Below are 26,142 nucleotides of genomic sequence, written 5' to 3' on the forward strand. Positions count from 1 at the left end.
ACAGTTAGTACAGCAAGCAAGGTAGGTGGTGTACACCACATGAAGATGATGAGTCCATAGAGTGCTCTGGGCTTAATAACTGCCCCCAGCAGACGGCAGCCACTGCCTGAGAGGGCACCCCAGTGTTGGCACCTTGCTGCTTGCTGGCTACTGCTTGTATTGTTTTTCAATGGGTATTACCATGATTTTTCAACCGAAAACTGGGGGGCTGGAAAAGCTGAGTTCTCCCTGAGCTGTCCCACAGATTGCAGTGAAGAGCACCACGCTGTGTAGATTACCGTACAGATCACCATGCACAGTGCCAAGCGGCAGAGAAGGAAGAGTACAGAACCCTTGGCACATGAAAACCCCATCCAAATCCCTGCACTGAGACCTGATCAAACAAGTTTGGCTTCTAGCAGCATAAGGCTGTGTCCCTAGAATGATCCCAGGCCCCTAAATAATGCCTGCCTGAGAAAGCTAAATGCTGCCAGGAAAATTTACTATGTGCTCTAGCCAGCACACATCTGATGATAGCTCCTTGACCACCCTTTCTTAGGGCATTTACCAAAAAGTCCTCACAATTGTACGTATGTAGCTCTTGTAACTCAGGACCATCTCTCTCAAGGATCTGAGAGCCATTCCTTCAAAATATAATCATCAAGAAGGGTAAGGCCTCTGTCTCCAACTCTCTGTGGGAGGATAGATCCCTAATTCAGATAACTGCCTGCTAGCAGACACAGCTGGCCTAATCACGTTTATATTGACCAATGCTTTGCACTCTTTTCTTTGGAGCTTGGAAGTCATTTAATCTGGAAACATTATTCAATATATATGCTTAAATTACAAACAACAGTTCACAAGTGTGTGTGTGTGTGTATATATATATTGTTTCCTGGATAACACACTGAAGAGTCAAAAGTGATAAGAAGCACATTTAGAGCAATATCCCTAGAATTAAAATTAATTCTAGAACAATACCAAAGGGCCAAAATTACATTACTGTGCTTAACAATGCTAAAAGTGTATGTTTTCTCCATTCATTTGGGCATTGATTATATATTACCCATATAGTATTTCAATCAGGATCAACATTTTCAGATGCATTACCACTAATAATGGGAAAAGTTCTTAAACCTTGTTCCCCTCCAGCTCTAAGTTGGCACAAATGTTCTTTCATGTGCTGAGAAATATGGCAAATTCGCCCTTCTATGCCAGGTACTACAATTACTGCTGATGGTTTATCTGATTCTTCCTTGAAGGCTGTTAATAATGATGATTTGTTTGTAGTAGTAATCAAATTCATTCAATGGCCTGAAAGACACTGCTTCCTTCCCTATAAAATTTTTATTGATTCAAAGTGATTCATGATGACTGTGGAAGGTACTTGTACAGTTTCTGTGTCAAACATTCAACAACAACTATCAAGCATAATGTAACTATCTTTCCCATGTGCAATATGTTGTTTATAGCAGCAAGAAGGTAAATTTTTTTCGTGTGGTCCTTGAACTTTCACAGTATCTCTTATCGTTCAGTGTCCCAGTTCTGCATCTGAATTGAGTCCACATTCTAGTCCAACAACTTGAGAAAAACTCCCATCTAAAGCTGAATATTTGTTAACCTCATTTTCAAGACCTTCAAGCAGCTGTGCCTGTGTTACTCCGACAACTAAAACTGGGGTCCACTATGAGAAGGATAGCCAAAAAATCATGCAAAGTGAAATTTCCCACTGGATATATTCAATTAGATCTGGAAGTACCTGTATGAAGCAATGCTACATCGGCACGAGTAGCTTCCAACATGGCATTAGTTACCAAATTTCCAATGTTGCTTCGGTTCTTCTTACAGTAATTTCACAGCTATTTAATTCCATATAAATTTGGTGGAGAACTTCTAACATACACACGTCCAAAAGGTTCAGAAGTAAATCTATCATCAACATTACTGAGAACACATGAAGTGCATTTGTTTCCAAAATGTCCACACCAAAATCAAGCTCGTGGTTTCCAAAAACTGCAAAATCGCTGGGTGCAGTGGCTCATACCTATCATTTTAGCACTTTGCGAGGCTGAGGTGGGAGGAGGACTGCTTGAGGTCGGGAGTTCAAAACTAGCCTGGTTGACATAGTGAGACCTCTGTCTCTACAAAATAAAATAAAATTAAATAATATAATATAATATAAAACAAAACATTAGTTGGGCGGTGTAGTGCGTGGGCGCCTGTGGTCCTAGCAACTCGAAAGACTGAGGTGGGAGGATCGCTTGAGCTCAGGAGGCTGAGTAGGTAGTGAGCTGTGTTCCCACCAATGCACTCCAGCCTGGATGACAGAATAAGACCCTCTCTGAAAAAGCAAAACAAAAACTGCAAAATGTACCTCTGATTCATTAATAAAGGAATCGTATGCTTTCCTTTCGTTATGGTACTTAAAACTGAGGCATTTAAACAATCACCACTAAAAACCAAAAGTGGATTCAGAAAATTGAAGTTTTTCACAGCTGCTGCAAATTTCCATTTACTGGTTTACTATAAAGGAAATTACCACGTATGCAGATGAACAGCCAGATGGAAGAGACGCACAGGGCAAGTGTGCAGTGGGAGCGGGAAGGTTCCACGTCCTCTCTGGGAGGACACCCTCCAGGAACTCCATGTGTTTTGCTATCTGGAAGCTCTCCTTTGCACTTTTTCACTTCCCCGACACTTCGGAGCTCCTTTATTCCCGTCTCCCTCATTCTTTCTTTAAAACACCCAAATCACCTCTGCCCAAATTGGAATAGAGCTCAGCTCCTTCCCTGCTTTCAGTAGTTACTGAATAAAATCTGTTTTTTCACCACTTTAACTCACGTCCCGCTGTTTCTGACAATGGCCTGGTACAGCGACTTGGGTCCAGATGGAAACCACCTACCTCCTGCAGTTTGGGTATCCAGTGGGGAATCGAACTCCACATCCAGTGCCTGAACAAGCATTTGTTGACACACATGGAGCACAGGTTTTGATTCTTATAATTCTTCCCCCCCACACTCCTCCCACCCCAGGCAGAGTTTCACTCTTGTTGCCCAGGCTGGAGTGCAATGGCGCGATCTTGGCTCGCTGCAACCTCCACCTCCCGGGTTCAAGCAATTCTCCTGCCTAAGCCTCCCAAGTAGCTGGGATTACAGGCGTGCACTACGATGCCCAGCTAATTTTGTATTTTTTTAGTAGAGATGGGGCTTCATCTTGTTAATCAGGCTGATCTCACACTCCCGACCTCAGGTGATCCGCCCGCCTCAGCCTCCAAAGTGCTGGGATTACAGGCATGAGCCACCGCGCCCTGCCTGATTCTTACAATTTTGAGTATACTCTCGGAAGCTGGGTTAGAGTCCCAGGCTTCTTTTGAAAAGTACCTCCTAGGCTGGAAGTTCTTGCTGGCTCCTTGTTCTGATTGGAATTCATTCCCTGACCCCTGGAAAATTTTCTTTCCTGACTCCTCACGACATCTTTCTGTTCTCCCTATTTGAGGCTGTTTCTCTCACAGGAACTTCTCAGTCAACTGAAACCTCTGTTCCTCCAATCCTGCGCCACCACCATGGTCCCAATACTGGCCTGGTTCTTTCTCTGCGGCAAAACTTTACTGAAGATCTTGAATTACAATGGCCCTCTGGGGCTCCTCGGATATCCCAAATTAATCCACCTAAAGGGACACCCAGAGCAAAAAGGAACAAAATTCTCAGATGCATGAGGGTCTGCTTATTTAAAGAAGAAGCCAAAAAACAGCGAAATAATTCACACCTTACTCAAACCATTGAGACCTTTACATCATGCCTTCAGAAACATGTTTTTAACCCAGAAAACCCCACAGCAATTCCATATCCTGCTCCCAGCTCTCTCCCGCATGCTTCTTTCCCAGAATATTCTCTACCAACGGAACCTCAATGCCCCTCAGCTCCCCGTAACCTTAAGATTCACTGGGCCCTAATCTCCTACAGATGAAGCCAGGGTACAGCAGGCCCCTGTTCCCAAGCTAGACTGAGGAAAGAGACGTAATTTAAACTTTGGTCTTGGTCTGAATTACATGCCATCACCCTTGAAAGGAAAGGAAAAGGACAATTTACTGAACAATTTAGAATTGTCCTGGGGTCATACTCTCCCTGACTTATATCAATGTAACCAGCTCTTGGTTGAACCTGGAAATGCCTCCTTTTGGTTTAAAAAAGCCAAATGGACCACCATTTCCGGGGACCTTTTTTCTCAGCCTATCCCTGACCCCTTTTGAAGACTGAAAGAAATAAGAGATAAACTACTGCAAGGCATCCCTCAGTTCTATCCCCTTTGCTCTGCACAGTTTTGAATATCTGACCAAAACCAATCGGCCATGTACTCAAAACTGTATACAACAAAGGGATGAAACTGTGGCAAACTACCGTCATCGACTGGAGACAACATGGAAGGAACATTCAGGGTGAGAACTGACTTCCCCTAAAAACCTCTGTTCTGGCCACAAGCTTTGTAAATGGTCTCAGGCTGGAGTTCACACATCACAAAAAAAAAATAGTATCAACGCCTGGGTGCAGTGGCTCACACCTGTAATCCCAGCACTTTGGGAGACTGAGGTGGGCAGCTATCACGAGGTCAGGAGATGAAAACCAGCCTGACCAACATGGTGAAACCCCACCTCTACTAAAAATACAAAAATGTGCTGGGCGTGGTGGCACACACCTGTAATCCCAGCTACTCAGGAGACTGAGGCAGGAGAATCACTTGAATCCGGGAGGAGGAGGTTGCAGTGAGCCGACATCACGCCATTGCACTCCAGCCTGGGTGACAGAGCGAGACTCTGTCTTAAAAAAAAAAAAAGAAAGAAAGAAAGAAAGAAAAAGAAAAAAAATAGTATCAACTAGAAAAATGCAGACATGTATGAGCTTCAGACATTAGTCCAACAGTATAAAGGTAGCATTTCCAAACAACTGGAAAATACACAGGTTTGTGGCAATGCAATCAATGTAATCACAACAATTAGAAAAACCCCAAGATTTTAACCCACGGGGCAAGCTCCAAAATCATGGGTTCTCAGTGATCTGGAAGTGTGTCAATACTGTAAAGAAAAAGAACACTGGGTCCAGAATTGCCCAGCTCTCAAGAGGAGGGAAAACTTTCAGGGCCTTTCTCGTAGAAAATCACTGACTCCCCTCCGAGGAAGTAAACGTCCAGCACTTTCAACTGCCACCAGACTGAAAGTTGAAAGGCACTTCAGCATGTTTCTTTTATTTATTTATTTATGAGACAGAGTCTCATTCTGTTGCCCAGACTGGAGTGCAGTGGCATGATCTCGGCTCACTGCAACCTCCGCCTCCTGGGTTCAAGCAATTCTCCTGCCTCAGCCTCCCGAGTAGCTGGGACTACAGTTGTGTGCCACCACACCCAGCTAATTTTTGTACTTTTAGCAGAGACGGAGTTTCATCATGTTGGCCAGGCCCATCTTGAACTCCTGACCTTGTGATCCGCCCGCCTCAGCTTCCCAAAGTGCTGGATTACAGATGTGAGCCACCATGCCCGGCCCATGTTTCTTATTGATACCAATATCTGGACTGCACAATCATCTACTCCTAACACCACCCACCACTCTGGTTCCTGTGCTCCTTCCTCAGCATTACTAGACTTTTTCAGCGGCAGGTTTTGATCATTTGTCTCACGATTTGCCTTTCTCAACCTCTTAATGTTTTTGGGGGGCCTCTTAAAGCTCAGCACAACTTTTTTTCTCAATTCTCTCACCCCTGTAAATCTGTTAAGAAGGGATATTTTCAGGAATTGGAGTACCAAAATTCACTGTGCCTGCAAGGGACCCCTCTCAAACTTCTGCCCCCTCCCCATGTCTGTCCCCTAATGGCTTTGTCTGACTTCTCTGAATTCCTCTTCCCCCTTCAACCTAGCACTGTTCTACTAAGGACTTACATCAACTGTTAGACAAAATCCTTCCTTTGTGGGGGACAAACCCCACTGGTACATGGCCCGCAGAATTCCTTAAGGTGGAAACAGATCTTCCCACGCTCCTCCCCAAACTACCCCAAATCATTTAAAACCATGAGGACTTGAAGGTCTCCACCCAATAACCCAAGATTTATAGACAAAGAAAGGCTAATCCCCACTTCTAGCCTAGGCAACACTCCCATCATGGCCACTACAAAGCCAAACGGAAGAGGATTTTCAGCCAGTCCAAGATCTGAGAGCTATCAATAAAATTGTCCAACCCAGATTTCCCCTGATGCCCAACCCTAATACTAGGCTGGCTGTGGTCCCTTCCAACATCTAATATTTCACCTGTCATCAGTTTGTGTTCAGATTTTTTCAGCATCGTTTTTCATAAAGATTCACAGTATTTGTTTTTCTTCACAATCAACAATATATCTGGACAACAATATATCTGGACAGTTATGCCCCAAGGATTTACTGAGGGTCCTATATAAGGGGCTTAAAATACGCAGGAAACTCCACTTTATTTCAATATGTGGATGATTTCTATGTCCTGCCCGTTTTGACAGTGCTCTTCTGAAAACTTAAGGCATTAGGAATAAAGGGCCACCAGGTGGCTAAAGACAAAGTTCTGCATTCAATATCTGGGTCATGATATCTCAGCCACAGGAAAAACTATCTCCACAGACTGGGCTTCTACTGTTCAACAGTTTACTCTGCCAGAAACAAAAAGACAATAGAGGGGATTTTGGGGTCAGAAACTGCAGGATCTCTCTGTAACTGCCTTGCCCCATATGCCCGCCTGGTCACCTAGGATCCCCCATCCAAAGATGCTTTTGAGAACCTTAAGAGCTCTTTGTTTTTTATCTGTCTGATTAGCCAGGTGTCCCCTCCCTCCTGAAGCTGTGAGCTCTGTCAAAGTAGGAGCTGTGAGCTCCTACTCTGATAGAGGAGGATCGCTCTTTGATGGAGGGTATGTGAGTAGCTGCACTCCCCTGTTAGAACCTCCAAACAGGCTCTCAAGGGCTTTCTAAATTCACGTCCCACCTTGGACTTTCTGATTACTCCCTACCTTCTTCCACGTGGATTTCTCCCTACCTTTTTCCAAGTGGCCAGGCAGCCCTGCTTCAAGAAGGCTCCCCGTGCTCAAAGCCTGCCGGCACCAGTACCCTCAGGCGCCCTCCCTGCTGCCAAGACGCCCAAGAGGAAGGTCCGCACAACTGAAGGGGCAGTGAAGGAAGAGTCGAAGTGAAGACTGGTGAGATTATCAGCTAAACCCGCTCCTACAAAAGTGAAAACAAATCCAAAACAGGCAGCAGGAAAGGATAAATCTTCAAACAAACAAACAAACAAAATGCAAAGAAAAGGGAAATGAGAGTATGAGACAAACAGGCCAAAGTAGCTACCCCCGAAAGTAAAGATTTTCCGGCAGAAAATGGAGAAACTGAAAATAAGGAGAGGCCAGCCTCTGCTGAAGCAGGAGAGAAAGAAGCCAAGTCTGGTTCATATCCTACACCCTTGTCTTATCAGTGGTCCCTGTCTTCCTTCTTGTGCAATTCTGAGAAATATTTGTATCAAATACTGTATTTGTAAACATACAAGTAGCTCTGCTTTTTTTTTTTTTTTTTTTTTGAGACAGGGTTTTGCTGTCACCCAGATTGGGGTGCAATGGCATGATCATAGCTCACGGCAGCCTTAATTCTGGGCTCAAGCACTCTTCCCACCTCAGCCTCCCAAGTAGCTGGGAGTGCAGACACGAGTCACCATGCCCAGCTATTTATTTATTTTGATTTTTGATTTTTAAAGAGATGTGTCTCACTATGTTGCCTGGGCTGGTCTCAAACTCCTGGCCTCAAGCAATCCTCCCATCTCGGCCTCCCAACGTGCTGAGATTAAAGGCATGAGCCACCACATCCAGCCTGGAAATATTTTTAAGAAGGAAGAAATATAATTTTTAAAATATAAAAGCTTTTTTTGTTTGTTTGTTTGTTTCATAGGGTTTTGCTGTGTCACCCAGGCTAGAGTGCAGTGGCAAGAACACGGTTCACTGCAGCCTTGACCTCCTGGGCTCAAGGAATCCTTTTGCCTCAGGTCCCGAAGAGCTGGGACTACAGGCATGCGCTACTGTGCCCAGCTAATTTTTTTTATTTTTTGTAGAGACAGGTTTTTGCCATGTTGCTCAAGCTGGTCTTGAACTCCTAGGCTCAAGCAATACTCCCACCTCAGCCTCCTAAAATGCTGGGATTACAGGCTTGAGTCACTACGCCTGGCCTAAGTGCTTTTTATTTTTATTTATTTATTTATTTATTTGAGGCAAAGGCTCGCTCTTTCACCCAGGCTGGAGTGCAGTGGCACAATCACTGGAACCTCCGCCTCCCAGGTTCAAGCGATTCTCCTGCCTCTGGGACTACAGGCGTGTGCCACCATTCCCCCGCTAATTTTTTTTTGTATTATTTTTTAGTAGAGATGGGGTTTCACTGTGTTAGTGAGGATGGTCTCAATCGCCTGACCTTGTGATCTACCCGCCTCCGCTTCCCAACTAAGTGTTTTTTTTTTATTTAAAAAAAGAGGCAAAATCATTTGCTGTTTATTTTTTATACAACCAGAAAACTGTGGGATATAAATTATGGGAGCACTTTACTGTTGTGGGTGTCAACGTAACAAACCATAGGTGGAGAGGGTAGTTTTATATCTACCCCCACGAGGGCCAGGCGCGGTCGCTCACGCCTGTAATTCCAGCACTTTGGGAGACCGAGGTAGGTGGATCACCTGAGGTCAAGGTGTTCGAGACCAGCCTGGCCAACATGGTGAAACCCTACCTCTACTAAAAATGCAAAAAAAAATTAGCCAGGCATGGTCGTAGGCCACCTGTAATCTCAGCTACTCGGGAGGCTGAGGCACGAGAATCGCTTGAAATGGGGAGACAGAGGTTGCAGTAAGCCGTGATCATGCCCCTGCACTCCAGCCTGGGCAACAGGAGCCAAACCCGATTTAAAAAAAAAAAAAAAGTACTCCCCGCGGGAAACCTGCTTGGGTGGCGCCCTGGACCCCTCTAAAGGCTTGGCCCACAGTTCCCCTGCACACTCTTGCTTGCTCCCCACCCACTGCCTGAGCGTGCATGTCCCAGATGGCTCCTCTCTTCCCGCTGGCCCTGCAAGGCATGCTGTCCTCTTCTCTCTGGGATCTGTCAGTGACACACTGCTTTTGTTATTTCACGTGTTTCACTGTGTTATCTCCGCTGTGTGTCACCTGAGCTAAACACTGGAAGCGAACCCTTCTGCCAGTCAGGGCCCTCAGAGACAGTATTCCGGCTTCGTTGGAATAAACTGGACACAGGTCAGACAAGAGCCACAAGGGCATCTGCCCATATAAACAAGTTTCCTGTGACAGGGACAGCCGGATACAGGCTGGACAATCGGGCATTAGGTCAGGGTAAAGAAGTATTCTGTGAAAAATACAATATAAACATCCCCTTCAGTACAAGCTAGACTTCATAGCTACTGTCTGTCTTGGGAGCAAATTAGAGGAAAGATCAAATTAGAGAAAAACACAACTGGCACAGCAAGCAGGGTGTGTAGTCACAGCCATGAGGGGCACAACAAAATGCCTTTGACCCAAGTGTAGCTTGCTGTGGCTCTCCCCCGTGGCTAGCACAATGTGGGGAAGCAGAACTGCTTGCTGGAGGGGTGTGCCGCTGCTCTGCGAGCTGCATAAAGCCCTCTGCTGCCTGTTGTTTGCAGTGTCCACCCTAAAGTATGAGGTTGCCATTATCAACCTAAGTCCTCCCAAAGAGAGTCATTCGACCAGGCGCCTCTGGTCTAACAAGAATTGACCACATAGCGGCTCCTGATTGACTAAGGTTAAAGACAAGACAGATTAAAGACCAGGTCCTCCCTGCCTCGAGCCAAGGAAAGCTGATGGGCATGGAACAATTGCAAGATTACTATCTCCGCCCAAGGAGGGGCTAAATGCTAAAGTGAACTAGGAAAGTAACACCCGCAGGAAAGGAAGGAGTCTTCTCTCACCCCTCCCACCCCCCACCCCCCACTACACCGCATACCACACCCCCTCAGTCCCCTGCCCCTGGCCTAAGTGTCCTAACCCCAACGGCAGGAATAATCTCACAACAGGAAACCAATGGCACCACCAAAGATGAAATACCACCCAGGCCTGGGGTGACTAGTTTGGGACCTTACCTTATTTCTGTCACTCTCTGTCAGAGCTATTGGCTACCACCAGGAGCTTGTCAGGTGAACATAGAAAGACACAGGGGGGATAAATGGTAGTTGCCTAAAAATAAAAGCCATTCTAAATATTTTACTTTCAAAAGGGGTTGGAGGGAGGGGGGCGGTGTCGGGTGGGCATGGTGGCTCACACTTGTAGTCCCAGCTACTCTGGCAGTTGAGGCGTGAGGATCGCTTGAGCCCAGGAGTTCAAAGCTGCAGTGAGCTGTGATCGCACCAATGTCTTCCAGTCTGGCTGACGAAGCAAGATCCTGTGTCTAAAAAAAAGAAAAACAAAAAGAAAGAAAAGAAAACCACTCCTTAATCTTTACTCTCCCTGTCAGAATTGTGTGCACTTGGCCGGGGTGTGGTAGCTCACGCATGTAATCCCAGCACTTTGGGAGGCTGAAGCAAGAGGATCACTTGAGGTCAGGAGTTCAAGACCAGCCTGGCCAACATAGTGAAACCACGTCTGTACTGAAAATACAAAAACTAACCAGGCATAGTGTCACTCACCTGTAATCCCAGCTACTCGAGAGGCTGAGGCAGGAGAATCGCTTGAACCTGGGAGGCAGAGGTTGCAGTGAGCCAAGATCATGCCACTGCACTCCAGCCTGGGTACGGATTGAGATTCTGTCTCAAAAAAAAAGAAAGAAAGAAAGAAAAGGATTATGTGCACTCTGTAACATCTTTGGTTATGGCAGTCCAATTTTCCTAATAACTTTGTTAATATGCCGTGAAAGATTGAAAATGTGAGCATGTAATTTATATTATATTACATTGTAAATTAACAGCCCTTAAGGAAAATTTGCTCCCAGCTATGAAGCTGGGAAGTCACTGGAATCATTTTAGAAAAGATCACAACGACATGGCTTTTGAGATTTTCATTCTAGTATGTTAAGAATTGTATTCAAATGCGAATGTTTGTGTACTGATCCTCAACACAGCCCATAACATCCCCACTATTAAAGAAAAAAGAAACAAAAATAACAAATGTTGGCCAGAAAATGGAGAAGTTGGGCCCCTTGGGAGCTGTTGGTAGGAATGTAAGATAATATAGCCATTATGGAAAACAATACGTAGGGTCCTTAAAAAAAAATGAGCCAGTCACAAAAGGACTCCGATGAAGGATCTAAAGGAGTAAATCGCCAGGTGTTGTGGTGCACACCTGTAATCCCAGCTATTTGAAAGGCTGAGATCCCACCACTGCATTCCAGCCTGGGCGACAGAGTGAGACCCAGTCTCTAAAAAAAAAAAAAAACGGCCAGGCACAGAGGCTCACACCAGTAATCCCAGCCATGAGGGAGGATCCCTTGAGGTCAGGAGTTTGAGACCAGCCACAGGGAAACTCTGTCTCTATAAAAGATTTAAAAATTAGCAGGGTGTGGTGGTGAATGCCTGTAGTCCCAGCTACTCGGGAAGCTAATGTAGGAGGATCACTTGAGCCCGGAAGTTCGAGGCTGCAGTGAGCTGTGATCACAACGCGGCACGTGCACTCTAGCCTGGGTAACAGAGTGAGACCCTGTCTGGAAAAAAAAAAAGAAAAGAAAAGAAAAAAAAAGAAAAGAAAAGAAAAAGAAAGAAAAGAAAGACTAAATAAGGCAGTCAAAATCACAGAAACAGTAGGAAGAGGTTACCAAAGGCCAGAAAGAGGGAAGGAGAATCAGTGTTTACCGGTTATAGACTTTTAGATTTGCAAGAAGAAAAAGTTCCGGGGATTTGTTGCATAATAATGTGAATATACTTAATTTTACTGAACTGTACGCTTACAATGGTAAATACGGTAAATTTAATGTTATGTGTTTATTGCTACAAGTTTACTCAGACTCTCCAAAACCAGTTTTTACACAATTGGCAATGCACCCTATAGCGCAGAATCTGCTGAAACAATGCAAACTCCCCAATCCTAAATTTGCACCATTTGCTTACCTTGCTTTGCTCATTCCTTCCTGAGAAATCCATAATAAAGAGTCTGCCAGTGCTTTCCCTCTCTCTACACCTGCTCATTCTGCTTTTTCACTTCCCTGTGCGGCCCTGTGTGGAGTGACCCCCTCCCGTGTCTTGGGGACTGTGAGTATAATAAACTGTGACTTGTTCATTGGCAATCATTTGTGTGTCTGTGCATCTTACTATATCTGCTCAAAACAAGTCTGGGGCATATTTTTAGGGCAACTGGAGCAGCAAGCAGGATATGTGCACACCAGATGGAGACGATGAGTCCATAGAGTGCTCTGGGCTTAGTAACGCGCCCAGCAGAGAGTGGCCACTGCCCAAGAGGGCACTGCCAGTGTTGGCAGCGTGATGGCTACTGCTTACGTTGTTTTTTATTGGGCATTGCCATGATGTTGCAGCCTAAAGATGGGGAAGGGAAAAGCTGAGTCCCCAGGGAGCTACCGTGGAGAGTGCTGCATACCGTAGCGCAGGCGGCTCCAAGCTGTGTAGAGGGCTGCCGGCGGGATTGCATGCAATAGAGTGCCGTGAACCTGTCCAAGACAGGAAGACTGGGGTGTGTGGTCCCATAAAGAATTCCAAGACAAAAAAACTGGGACCTGCGTTCAGTGCAAGAATCCCAAGATGAAAAGACTGGAGCATATTGTACCCCCAAAGAATTGTAAGATGAGAAGACTGGGGTGTATGGCACCGCAAATGATTCCAAGACAAAAAGAGGAAATACAGTACCTCCAAAGAATTCCAAGACAAAAAAACTGAGGCAACTGGAAGTAACCAAGATGTCTCTCAATAGGTGAACATAAATGTTTAAAACTGTGGTACACTGAAAAAAACTGTGGCATACGGTCTCCCAAATAATTCCAAGATGAACCGGGAGTATGGTAGCCCAAAGGGTTCTAAGATGAAAAGACTGCAGTGCACGGTACTGCAAAGAATCGTAAAACAGTAACACTGGGGCATACGGTTCTCCAAAGACCCCAAAATGAAAAGACTGGGGCATCCATCCCCGAAAACAATTCCAAGACAGATAACTGGGACTTATAGTCCCCGAAATAATTCCAAGATGAAAAGACACTTCCAAGATGACAAGATAATTCCAAGATGACACCACGAACTATTATGACACAAAAAGATCAGAGAGTACAGCACTGCAAATGATCCCAGGATGGAAAGGTTGGGGCATGCGATCTCTCAAAAGATTCCAGGATGAAAAGACTGGGGCAATATAGCCCTGCAAATGAGTTCAAGACAAAAAGACTGGGCATAGGGTCTCCGAAAAGATTCCAAGATGGGAAAGACTGGGGCATACGGTGTCCCCAAAGAGTTGAAGAGTACAGCCCTGCAAGTGATTCCAAGATGGAAACACTGGGGCACACGGTCCCCCAAAGAATTCCAAGATGAAAGAACTGAGGTGTATGACACTACAAATGATTCCAAGGCAAAAAGACCAGGGAATGGCCGGGCACGGTGGCTCACGCCTGTAATCCAGCACTTTGGAGACCGAAGCAGGCGGATCATGAGGTCAGGAGATGGAGACCATCCTGGCTAACACGGTGAAACCCCATCTCTACTAAAAATACAAAAAATTAGCCAGGCATGGTGGCAGGCGCCTGTAGTCCCAGCTACTTGGGAGGCTGAGGCAGGAGAATCGCTTGAACCCGGGAGGCAGAGGTTGCAGTGAGCCAAGATCACGCCACTGCACTCCAGCCTGGGCAACAGAGCGAGACTCTGTCTCAAAAAAAAAAAAAAAAAGTGTAGGGAATAAAGCAATGCAAATGATTCCAAGATAAAAAGACTGGAATATACGGTTCCCTGAAAAATTCCAAGATGAAAAGACTGGGGCATATAGTCCCCCAAATAATTCCAAGAGAAAAATAACCAGGAAATACAGCTCTGCAAACGATTCCAAAATTAAAAGACTGAGGAGTATGACACTGCAAATGATTCTAAGACAGAAAGACTGGGGCATACAGTCTCCCAAAAGATTCCAAGATGAAAAGACTGGGGTGTACAATGCCACAAAGAATTCTAAGACAAAAAGATTGGGGCATACGGACTCCCAAAAGATTCCTAGATTAAAAGACTGGGGTGTATAGTCCCCCCAAAGAGTTCCAAGATGAAAAGATTGGGGCAGATGGCACTGCAAACGATTCCAAGACAAAAAGATTGGTATGTATGATCTCATAAAAGATTCCAAGATGAAAAAACTGGTGAATACAGTCTGCCAAAGAATTCCAAAATGAGAAGACTGGGGCTTAAGCTGCCCCTAAAAATTCCAAGACAAAAAGTCTAGAGCTGTGGCACCGCAAAAGATGCCAAGACGAAAAGACTGGAACATAGCGTCTCCCAAAAGATTTCATGATGAAAACAGTGGGGTGTACAGTCCACCAAAGAATTCCAAGATAAAAATACTAGCGCATACAACACAGCAAATGACTCCAAGACAAAAGACTGGGGCATATGACATCCCAAAATATTCCAAGGTGAAATGACTAGGGCATAGGGCATTGCAAGCGATTCCAAGCCGTAAAAACTGGAGCATACAATCTCCCAAAACATTCCAAGATGGAAAGACTGGTGAATACAGTATCCCAAATAATCCCACAACAAAAAGACTGGGTCATACGGTCTCCCAAAAGATTCCAAGATGAAAAACGGGTGCGTACAATCCCGCAAAGAATTCTAAGATGAAAAGACCAAGGGTACAGTATCCCAAAGGTTTTCAAGACGGAAAGATTGGGGTGTACAGCACTGCAAACAATGCCAAGACAAAAACACTAGGGCAATACGGTCCGCTACAGGATTCCAAGATGAAAAGATTGGGTGTACAGTTTCCCAGAGAATTTCAAGACGAAAAGATCAGGGAGTACGGCACTGCAAACAATTGCAAAACAAACAGACCGGGACAGTCCGGCGCAGCGGCTCACGCCTGTAATCCCAGCACTTTGGGAGGCCGAGGCGGGCAGATCACGAGGTCAGGAGATGGAGACCATCCTAGCCAACATGGTGAAGCCTCATCTCTACTAAAAGTACAAAATTTAGCTGGGCATAGTGGCGCATGCCTGTAATCCCAGCTACTTGGGAGGCTGAGGCAGGAGAATCGCTTGAACCAGGGAGGCGGAGGTTGCAGTGAGCCAAGATCGAGCCACTGCACTCCACCCTGGCGACAGAGTGAGACTCCATCTCAAAAAAAAAAAAAAAAAAAAAAAAAAGACAGGAGCATACAGTCTCCCAAATGATTCCAAGACAAAATGACTGGGGCATATGGCCCCCAAATAATCCCAAGATGAAAACCTAGGGCATCCGGCACTACTAAAGATCCCAAGACGGGGCCGGGTGCTGTGGCTCACACCTGTAATTCCAGCACTTTGGGAGGCCGAGGCGGGCGGATCACCTGAGGTCAGGGGTTTGAGACCAGCCTGACCAATATGATGAAACCCCGTCTCTACTAAAAATAAAAAATTTGCCGGACGTAGTGGCATGCGCCTGTAACCCCAGCTATGCGGAAGGCTGAGGCAGAAGAATCGCTTGAACCCGGGAGGCAGAGGTTGCAGTGAGTCGAGATCGCGCCATTGCACTCCAACCCGGGCAACAACAGCGAAACTCCGTCTCAAAAAAACAAAACAAACAAACAAACAAGATTCCAAGACAAAAAGACTGAGGCGTATGGTACAGTGAATGATTCCAAGATGAGGAGTGAGGCAGAGTGTATACAAAGAATCAAACGTGAGTAGAGTGCAGCACGAGGTACGGCACACAATAGAGTGCCGAAAAACGTTCGGAGACGCTTAGAGTGCCGCCTACTGTCTCACATAGACATCCAGCCGCAGGCTGTGCTCGGTGGCTCCTGCCTGGAATCCCAGCACTTCCAAGAGGCCGAGTGGGAGGATCGTTCGAGCCCAGGAGTTTGAGACCAGCATGGGCAACAAAACAAGACCCTGTCTCTACAAAGAAACAAAAAAACAAAAAACCAAAACATTAGCTAGGCATGGTGGTGGATGCCTTTAAGCCTAACAACTCAACAGGATGAGGCAGGAGGATCACTCAAGCCCAAGAGTTTGAGGTTACAGCGAGCTCTGATTGCACCACTGCACTCCAGCCTGGGTGACCCTGTCTCAAAAGAAAAGAAAAGCCCGTAGGGCAGGGTGGCCCATGCCTGTAACCCCAGCACTTTGGGAGGCTGAGGCAGGAAGATCACTTGAACCCGGGAGTTTCAGACTTACCTGGGCAACATGGCAAGACTTCATCTCTACAAAAAGTCCAAAATTAACTGGCCGTGGTAGTGTGGCCTGTAGTCCCAGCTACTTAGGACTATAAGGTGGGAAGATTGCTTGAGCCAGGGAGGTCGAGGCTTCAGTAAACAGTGATTGCACCACTGCACTCCAGCCTGGGCGACTGAGCAAGACCCTATCTCAAAAAAAAAAAAAAAAAAAATCCCACCTAGAGACAGCATAGAAGCTGTGCACTTTCCTATGTAGCTTGTCCTGTGCATCACTCCCATCTGGCTGCCTCTGAGTTCTAACCTTTGTAATAAACAGCAAATATAGGGAGTTAACTATTTTCCTGAGTTCTCCAAGCTGGTCTAGCAAATTAACGAATGTGAGAGGCAGTCATAGGAACCCTGGATTCCTGTTGGCTATAAGAACAGGTTACAACCCGGCATATGAAATTGGGGCAGTCTTGACTGAGCCCTTGACCTGTGGTGTCTGTACTATCACCAGATAGAGATAGAGTCAGAATTAAGTTGATTCATAGGACACTACTTGATGTCCATAGAGAACTGGAAAATTGCTTGCTGTGGGAAAAACTCCTGAATCTTGTGGCAGAAATATTAAGAATACCGTGAAAGTATAGAAAAAAAGTTTTTGGCCAGGCACGATGACTCACACCTGTAATCCCAGCACTTTTCAAGGCCAAAGCAGGCAGATCACTTGAGGTCAGGTGTTCAAGACCAGCCTGGCCAACAGGGCAAAACCCCGACTCTACTAGAAATACAAACATTAGCCAGGCATGATGACACGTACCTATAATCCCAGCTACTTGGGAGGTTGAAGCACGAGAATTGCTTGAATCAGGGAGGCAGAGTTTGCAGTGAGCCCAGACTGTACCACTGCACTCCAGCCTGAGCCACAGAGCAAGGCTCTGTCTCAAAAAAAAAAAAAAAAGAAAAAGAAAAAGAAAAGTTTGTTTGTCCCATCATATACACAGTCTCTGGCATATAGTAATCTATTACTATAATTTCCTTTTCTAGCTCTGGTCCCCTCCAATTCCCTATCTTCCCTCTGTTTCTAGTGTCCTTCTAGTTTCTATTTTCTTATTCTCAGCCCAACATAGATACCAAATATAATACACTGATCACAGGCACAGAAAATTTTTTTAGCACAATCAGTTCTCTGTTCTTTATCTGTGATCTGGGGAAGAAACCCATGAGTAAACCATTCTAGGTTTGCTGTACAAAGGACATAAAATAATGCATGTAAGTGCCTAACATAGTGTCAGGTTCATAGGAAAAGCTATGCAATTGTAAAAGTGCACAATATCATTGTTATAACCTTACATGAATAATCTTTTTATTAGAATGTATTATGAAATATTTCACACAACTAACATGACTGACTTTGTTGAAACTTGGCAGTTTCTTTTTCTTTTTTTCTTTTTTTTTTTTTTTGAGACAGAGTTTCCAACTTGTTGCCCAGGCTGGAGTGCAATGGCACGATCTCAGCTCACTGCAGTCTCCACCTCCCAGGTTCAAGCAATTCTCCTGCCTCAGCTTCCTGAGTAACTGGGGTTACACCCAGCTAATTTTGTAGTTTTAGTAGAGACAGGATTTCTCCATGTTGGTCAGGCTGGTCTTGAACTTCCAACCTCAGGTGATCCGCCCGCCTAGCCCTCCCAAAGTGCTGGGATTACAGGCATGAGCCACCATGCCCGGTGAAACTTAGCAATTTCTTGGGCTTCTAATAATTTAGTGATCAATGACTCCAATCAGAGAGTTCATTTGATGATATTATTTTAGATTTATGTTGAAACTACTGTGAGCAACAAAATAATGGTTTACTGCTGTTACAGTAAAGCTACACTGTGCTCATATTCCTTCCTTGACAAGTGGGACGTGCTGATCCTGTGATAATTTTCTACTAAAGGAGTTAATTTATTTTGCAGCAAATAATTTGTGGAGATGAGTTCATTTCCTGTGATGAATATCAGTACAACATAACCAGGTTACTTGCTATGATCTCACTGAGCTGCTATAATCCAACTGGCTAAAGAACTCATAAACTGTATGCCTCAGCAAGAAAGAAACCCAGCTTTTCCAAAGAAATTCTGTTTGGACACTCTCTTAAGTTTGATAAATACGTTATTTACTGATTGCTTGAGAAAAACATAAAAACGAAGATATGTGCACGCTGAAGGAAATGACTGAAGAGCAACCCAATCAATACAAGCAGATTCCACTTGCAACACCTAGAAGACAGCCTCTTTTAAAAAATCAAGCTTTGCTTATTTAAGGCTGAAAAAAATAAGTGTGAATATTCCTGTAAATATTTGAATAAAGGACAAAATGGCTGAATACTTGCTACAATCATTTTTTTCCTCCCTGCGTTTTTAATACATTTCTGAGGAAATCTCAAAATGCCACTTTTATACAATGTTTGGGATATTATAATCCCTCCTACAAGATACGCTGTTTTCAGTGTGTGCTGAAATTCAGCCCTTCCCATCAACCTCCAAAAATCCGAAAGGAAGACCACAGAGAAACACTGTATTTATACATGAAGTATCTTTCCAGAGCAAGGAACCCCTCCCAGACAAGAAAGGAAGAACCCGGTGAAACCCCGTCTCTACTAAAAAAATACAAAAAACTAGCCGGGCGAGGTGGCGGGCGCCTATAGTCCCAGCTACACGGGAGGCTGAGGCAGGAGAATGGCGTAAACCTGGGAGGCGGAGCTTGCAGTGAGCTGAGATCTGGCCACTGCACTCTAGCCTGGGCGACAGATCGAGACTCCGTCTCAAAAAAAAAAAAAAAAAAAGGAAAGGAAGAACCATTTCATTCTACTATCTTCTAAAATTTTCCCAGCTTCTTTAGTGTGCATAAAGAACCATAATTAAGTATATGTGTATATGTGTGTTAATAATGATAAAATCATTCCAGAGGTAGATGATTTTACTTTGTATAATATTAATGAAATGAAAGTTCCATTGGGGCAGAATGACAGATAGAAAGGCCATGTTTAATGTTATCAATATAGTTGGGTGATAGAATAAATAATCTATATCAACATGACATTTTCCATATGGAAACCAAAAATTTATTTGACTAAGCTTTTATCTCCTGAACTTGCTGGCGGTTTTGGAACTAAAGAGAAAATCAGCCAGGCACAGTGGCTCACGCCTGTAATCCCAACACTTTGGGAGGCCAAGGTGGGGGTGGATCATGAGGTCAGGAGCTCGAGACCACCCTGGTCAAGATAGTGAAACCCCGTCTCTACTAAAAAATACAAAAATTAGCCAGGTGTGATGACAGGCACCTGTAATCCCACCTACTCGGGGGGCTGAGGCATGAGAATGACTTCAACCCAGGAGGCGGAGATTGCACTGAGCCAAGATTGCGCCGTTGCACTCTAACCTGGGTGACAGAGCAAGACTCTGTCTCAAAAAAAAAAAAAAAAAAAAAAAGAGAGGGAGAGACAATCGCCAGCTCTTCTAAAGGGTAAGTGGTACTTTTAGATGTTACTTCCCTAAATGAACTCTTCCCTGCCTCCACAAACCTATGCCCCAGCCTAAATCAGGGCCCCTACTCTAAGCTCCTCACTTAGAGCAACTATTATTATGTATGTGGAGGCTTATTTCTTTTTGTTTGTTTGTTTGTTTTTTAAGACAGTCTCGCTTTGTCGCCCAGGCTGGAGTGCAGTGGCGCGATCTCGGCTCACTTCAAGCTCCGCCTCCCGAGTTCACGCCATTCTCCTGCCTCAGCCTCCCGAGTAGCTGGGACTACAGGCGCCCGCCACTACCGGCTAATTTTTTTGTATTTTCAGTAGAGACGGGGTTTCACCGTGTTAGCCAGGATGGTCTCGATCTCCTGACCTCGTGATCCGCCCGCCTCAGCCTCCCAAAGTGCTGGGATTACAGGCGTGAGCCACCGCGCCCAGCGTGGAGGCTTATTTCAAGAATGTCTGTCTCCGCCACCAGCCTGTGGTTTTGCTTACCTTCATACTCCCAGAGCCTAGCACAGTGCCTGGCAAACAGTAAGGCTCAATCGTATTTATTGAAGGAAAGACTATTCAGTAGGTTTTGATAAAGGCATTCATGTGTCTGGGCATCTTGGCAATAACTATTTTGTCTGAGAAGACAAACGTGAACTGGAGAAGAGAATTTAAGTTCTTAATTATCATCAAATCAATTCCTGTTTCAGTTCCTCTTTTTTTTTTTTTTTTTTTTTTTTTTTGAGACAGAGCCTTGCTCTGTCACCCAGGCTGGAGTGCATTGGCAAGATCTCGGCTCACTGCAAGTTCCAAGCTCCGCCTTCCAGGTTCACACCATTCTCCTGCCCCACCCTCCTGAGTAGCTGGGACTACAGGCAGCCACTACCTGCCTGCCACCATGCCTAGCTAATTTTTTTGTATTTTTAGTAGAGATGGGGTTTCACTATGTTAGCCGGGATGGTCTCGATCTCCTGACCTCGTGATTTGCCCGCCTCGGCCTCCCAAAATGCTGGGATTACAGGCCTGAGCCACCGCGTCCGGCCCCTCTTTTTTTTTTTTTTTTTTTTTTTTAACCAAAAGCGTTAAAAGAATGTTGAGTTCCTAGAAAAGCCAGCCCCACTCCTGAGAGGTGTGTTCAATCTGTTCAGCCACTTCCTTACTTCCTTAGACCAGCACTTCTGATTGATAACAGGTTTCATTTCCAGGAAAAGATGATGAGATTTTTCTCTAAACTACTATGAGGAGTTCACTATAGTTCAGTACAAACCATTGTCACTGTCATATGTTGTTTATCCTTAAAACCAGTTGACCTAACTCCACTCAAAGGAAGCAAGTACCAACTACATCTAATTATATAAGTCGCATTTAACACATATAGTAATACTAAGCATTTCCTGAGTACTTGTGAAGTACAGTACAATGCTAAGCAACTTCACGTGCATTACCATATTTAACTCTCACAAGAACCCTGGGAGGTACTGTTATTACTTCCACAAGGCTAAGAGAGCTTTGTCACTTAGCAAAAGTGGTGAAGACCAGACTAAACATCTGGGTCTGTCTGACCTCAGGGCCTTCCTTCTTAACCCCTATACACACAGTCTCTCTGAGTAATGATCTGTTAAGGTGTTCATCTCCCTTACTAAACTGAGAAGGTCAAGGGCAAGAAATATATTTTACTCATCCTTGTATCTTAGCAAGGAGCAGAGTGCTGAAAACATAATAGGTGCTCAGTGAATGTCTAGTGAAGAAGAAGGAAGTGATTTCTCAGTCATCAAAATGATGGTATGTTTAGTAGGGTTTTAATGTTACATATATTGAATTATATTATGTATAGAAATAAAATATGAAATAAGACAAATTGTATGTAATAAGTCAAATATTATATATATAAATATATATAGCTCTTCTTGAGTTATTTTTTTATTTTTTTGAGACAGGGTCTCTCACTCTGTCGTCCAGGCTGAGGACAGTGGCACGATCACAGCTCACTGTAGCCTCAACCTCCTGAGCTCAAGTGATCCTCCCACTTTAGTCTCCCAAGTAGCTAGGACTACAGGCACACACCACCACACCTGGATAGGTTCTGATTTTTTGGAGAGACGAGGTCTTGTTATATTGTCCAGGCTGGTCTTGGACTTCTGGATGTGAGCAATCCTCCTGCTTTGGCCTCACAAAGTGCTGAGCTTATAGGCATGCCATCGCACCTGGTATATATAACTATTTTTATGACATTATTAATCCATGTTTTATGTCAAAGCATAAAACACTGCCAGTTTGTTAGGTCAAAAATGGTCAAGATCAAATACCAGCACTTTTACATGGTACAAGCTAATTTTTTTTAAAAGCTCTGCCAACTCTCAGTTATATAATTAAGCAAAATTATCCAGTGCCAGATTTTTCCACTCAACTAGAGGTTTATCATTATAAACTATTAAACAGAAAATTTCATAAAAAATTAAGGATATCATAGCTATAAGCACTTTCTTCTGGGTTCAAAAATCTAACTTTCATCCAACTTTGTATTTTATTATTTTTCATGCCATTAGGGACAATTTGGTCCTAATGAAAATTCAAGCAGGCACATATATATTACACATGGCTTGGATTCTCCATCTTTTTCAGCTGCCAGATTGCCTATCTCCTTTCAAACTCCTTCTCAATGAAGTCTCTTCTTTTTTAGATTAACTCCACCTTTATCCAGTGCCCTGACCCACCCCCAATGTTCCTCAAGCACTTTCATAATGATATTTCATGTTTATAGTGATCACCTTTTGCTGAATATTGCTCTCTATTATATCCAATTATGTAAACCATTTGAAATGGAGGAACTATACGCAACTCATTCAGTTATTATACTAGGTGACTGACTGGTTGAATTGGAAGATTAACTTTTTTTTCTTTTTTTGTGTAAAAAGAAACATAAAATTAGCACTTCAGACAGTGACCCTGGATGACATTTTAAGTACATATGAGCTCTGCTTTGCTTCTACATGATACCTGAGGGAGGACTATGACCTCTCCTTATTGAATTCCTTATGCGCTAAACTTTATAAAACACATTACTTTCTTGGGCCAGGCACAGTGGCTCATACCTGTAATCCCAGTGCTTTGGGAGGCCAAATCAGGATGATGGCTTTGGGCCGGGAGTTTAAGACCAGCCTGGGCAACATAGTGAGACCCTGTCTCTATAGAAACATAGTGGGGAACAGCAGCATGTGCCTGTAATCCAAGCTACTCAAGAGGCTCAGGCAAGGGGATCGCTTGAGCCCGAGAATTCAAAGCTGCAGTGAGCTGAGGTCATACCACCGCACTCCAGCCTGGTGGCAGAGCAAGACCCTGTCTTCATTTCACCTTACTTGAAACTTTGTCATCTAGGGATTGCCAGTGATACCAACAAGGCCTCCTGTTTTTTGGTGTTCCAAGAATACATACTTAATCCACTGGTGGGCCTCTGTGGAATTTTAAAACTCTATTCAATGCAAAGTCCACTTGGGAACTTCCTGGTCCTAGTTGAGTTGAACACAGTTGTACTTTCTGGCCTGGTTAAATTCTGAAATCCTACATGTAGATCAGCAACACTGACATTACTGGTTTTAAGAATTAAAGAGACTTCATTGCTGGTCTGAGTTAGACGTGAATTTCAAAGAGGATAGTAATCGACAGTGTTGTCGAGAATAGCACAGTGAAAAATGTAAAGGTCTATGCAAATATATTTTGCTTGTAACCTGACATTTTCCCAGTTCCCAGTGTGTACAAATGAGGTAGTATTTAGAATTGTAACTCAGGATTAATTGGGGTATCCCCACTGGCTGGTCCATTGCCCACTGTGTTTGCCCAACAAGTACATCACACTTTCTTATTTGTAAACTGAGATTAGAGGTGCCTTCAAGTGACAATATGTTGTGATTCAATAACATCCTTCTGAAAACATGATGTTGACACTTCAGAATTAATATTAGAACACTTGGAAACCTTTCATTCAGTAGCTCTGGTGGTATTACTTTTTTTTTTTTTTTAATTTGAGACAGTCTTGCTCTGTCAAGTGCAATGGCTTGGCTCACTGCAACCTCTGCCTCCTGGGTTCAAGCAATTCTCCCGACTCAGCCTCCTGAGTAGCTGGGATTACAGGCGCCCGCCACCATGCCCACCATGTATTTTTATTAGGGGGGGGTTTCACTATGTTGGTCAGGCTGGTCTCAAACTAATCTCAGGTGATCCACCCACCTCAGCCTCCCAAAGTGCTGGGATTACAGGCATGAGCCACTGCACCCAGCCAGAATTACTTTTTTTTTGAGACGGAGTTATACTCTTGTTGCCCAAGCCAGAGTGCAACGGTGCGATATCAGCTCACTGCAACCTCCACCTCCCGGGTTCAAGCGATTCTCCTGCCTCAGCCTCCCAAGTAGCTGGGATTACAGGCACACGCCACCACGCCTGGCTAATTTTTTGTATTTTTAGTAGAAACGGGGTTTCACCACGTTAGCCAGGCTGATCTCAAACTCCTGACCTCAGGTGATCCACCCCCCTCAGCCTCCGAAAGTGCTGGGATTACAAGCATGAGCCACAGCACCCAGTCCAGAATTACTATTTTTAAAAATCAAAAGTAACCTTAAGTTGCTTTCATCACCCCTATTTTCATCCTGCACTACTGTGCTTTCTTTCAGGAAGAAACTAGCCTACAGTATAACCAGCATATTTTGTTGTCCTACTGACTTGTGAGCTCATGTTCCCAACCATTTGCCAGGTTTAGTTTGTAAAAAGGATGATGAGGAGAAGGTTATAAATAATTGGTTCTGTCTCTGGCTGAAAAGCCATCTGTTTCCCATTTGTGGTTTGGGGTAATTCACTATCTCCAGCATCCTACCTTTTAGATTAGGTAGAAAGAGAAAGTCCATTCTCAGATACATTTTTTATAAAGTTAGCACCATAACAACAGCTTAGATAAGCTCATTTTACATCCAGTTGTAGTTGAAGCTTCACAATACCCTGGCGTCACTGATTTTATTGAATTGTATTTGGGTAACAGGTGTGGGAAGGCATTGCTAAATTTTATGCAGAATTTGTGCCTTTGAGAAATAGATATTTGCTGTTGGTTTATGGTAAGTAATATAAAATATAAAAAGTTCTTTTGTTCATGTAAGTTGTGAGCTTCTGTGTGATTTTTAACTTTTTTTTTTTTTTTGGAGATGTAGTTTTGCTCTTGTCGCCTAGGCTGGAGAGCAATGGCATGATCTCGGCTCACTGCAACCTCTGCCTCCTGGGTTCAAGTGATTCTCCTGCCTCAGCCTCCAGAGTAGCTGGGATTACAGGCATGCACCACCACACCTGGCTAATTTTGTATTTTTAGTAGAAATGGGGTTTCTCCATGTTGGTCAGGCTGGTCTCGAACTCCCCACCTCAGGTGATCCACCCGCCTCAGCCTCCCAAAGTGCTGGGATTACAGGTGTGAGCCACCGCATCCAGCCGATTTTTAACATTTTTAAATTTTTAAATAATTTTAGAACACTCTAATCTGTGTTTAATTTTTTAAGGATATTGTGAAGTTACTTATATATTAAGCCTACACAATTGTTGGAACAAAATATTGTTGTTTCTGCTAGAAAAACTTGTCAGTGTTCTAATGATGGGGTCCTGTTCTCTGACATTCATCTACTGCTTTAAAAACACAGCAAAGGAAAAAAGAAGGAAGGTAGGCAGGCAGGCAGGCAGGAGGGGAGAAAGAGAAAAAAGAAAAAAAAGAGAAAGAAAAAGACTACACGAAAAGAAGGATAATAGAAATATAATAAAATAAAACTCAGCCTTAGTAAGTCACAAAAGAGATGCTCAATGGAAAAAGAATAAAAAGCAAACCTAGTGCTTGCCAGATATTTTCTAAATATTATTTAATAATGCACACAACAAACCATAAAATGAAAATTAGTATTACTATTTTAACTGTGAGTAAATTGAAACTCAGAAAGTTAAGTAGCTCACTCCAGGTCACATAGAGAGAAAGACACTGGGTAGGGGTCCAGTTTCAGGTGTAAATGACTTCAAAGCTGCCCTACTCTATGTACCTCAATTAAAGATGACTGAACTCAAGCTTAGGACTAGTGGTGACTCCCAATGTGGAAGGCTGGATGCTTTACTTACATAGCAGAACCCTCCATTTCAGTTGCATCTGTCCATTTTTGCTCTGATTCATCCATGCCTGTGAACATCTGGAAGGCTTTGGAGCAGTTCCTGCCAGAAATCTGTTTGCATGAGTCAATGAGGAGCCTCCTGAGAGAAAATTGATCCTAAGGGGGAAAAAGCAGGGATATTAACATTTGTCCAATTACAAAGTCCTCAGAGTGAAGGAAGGA

General features: G+C 44.0%; 1 long non-coding RNA gene across 1 annotated transcript; it reads right to left on the reverse strand.

Annotated features, from left to right (window-relative positions):
- Positions 1-1,696: 1,696 nt before the first annotated feature.
- Positions 1,697-26,076, reverse strand: LOC117095333. Its single transcript, XR_004441927.1, has 5 exons — positions 25,931-26,076; positions 10,662-10,778; positions 10,119-10,212; positions 7,021-7,205; positions 1,697-3,646 (listed from the first exon to the last, which is right to left on the reverse strand). It is a non-coding gene; the product is annotated as an uncharacterized LOC117095333 (long non-coding RNA).
- Positions 26,077-26,142: the final 66 nt, after the last annotated feature.

The sequence above is a fragment of the Trachypithecus francoisi genome, unplaced genomic scaffold, assembly GCF_009764315.1.
Source record: "Trachypithecus francoisi isolate TF-2019V2 unplaced genomic scaffold, Tfra_2.0 Lachesis_group13, whole genome shotgun sequence".
NCBI lineage: Eukaryota > Metazoa > Chordata > Mammalia > Primates > Cercopithecidae > Trachypithecus > Trachypithecus francoisi.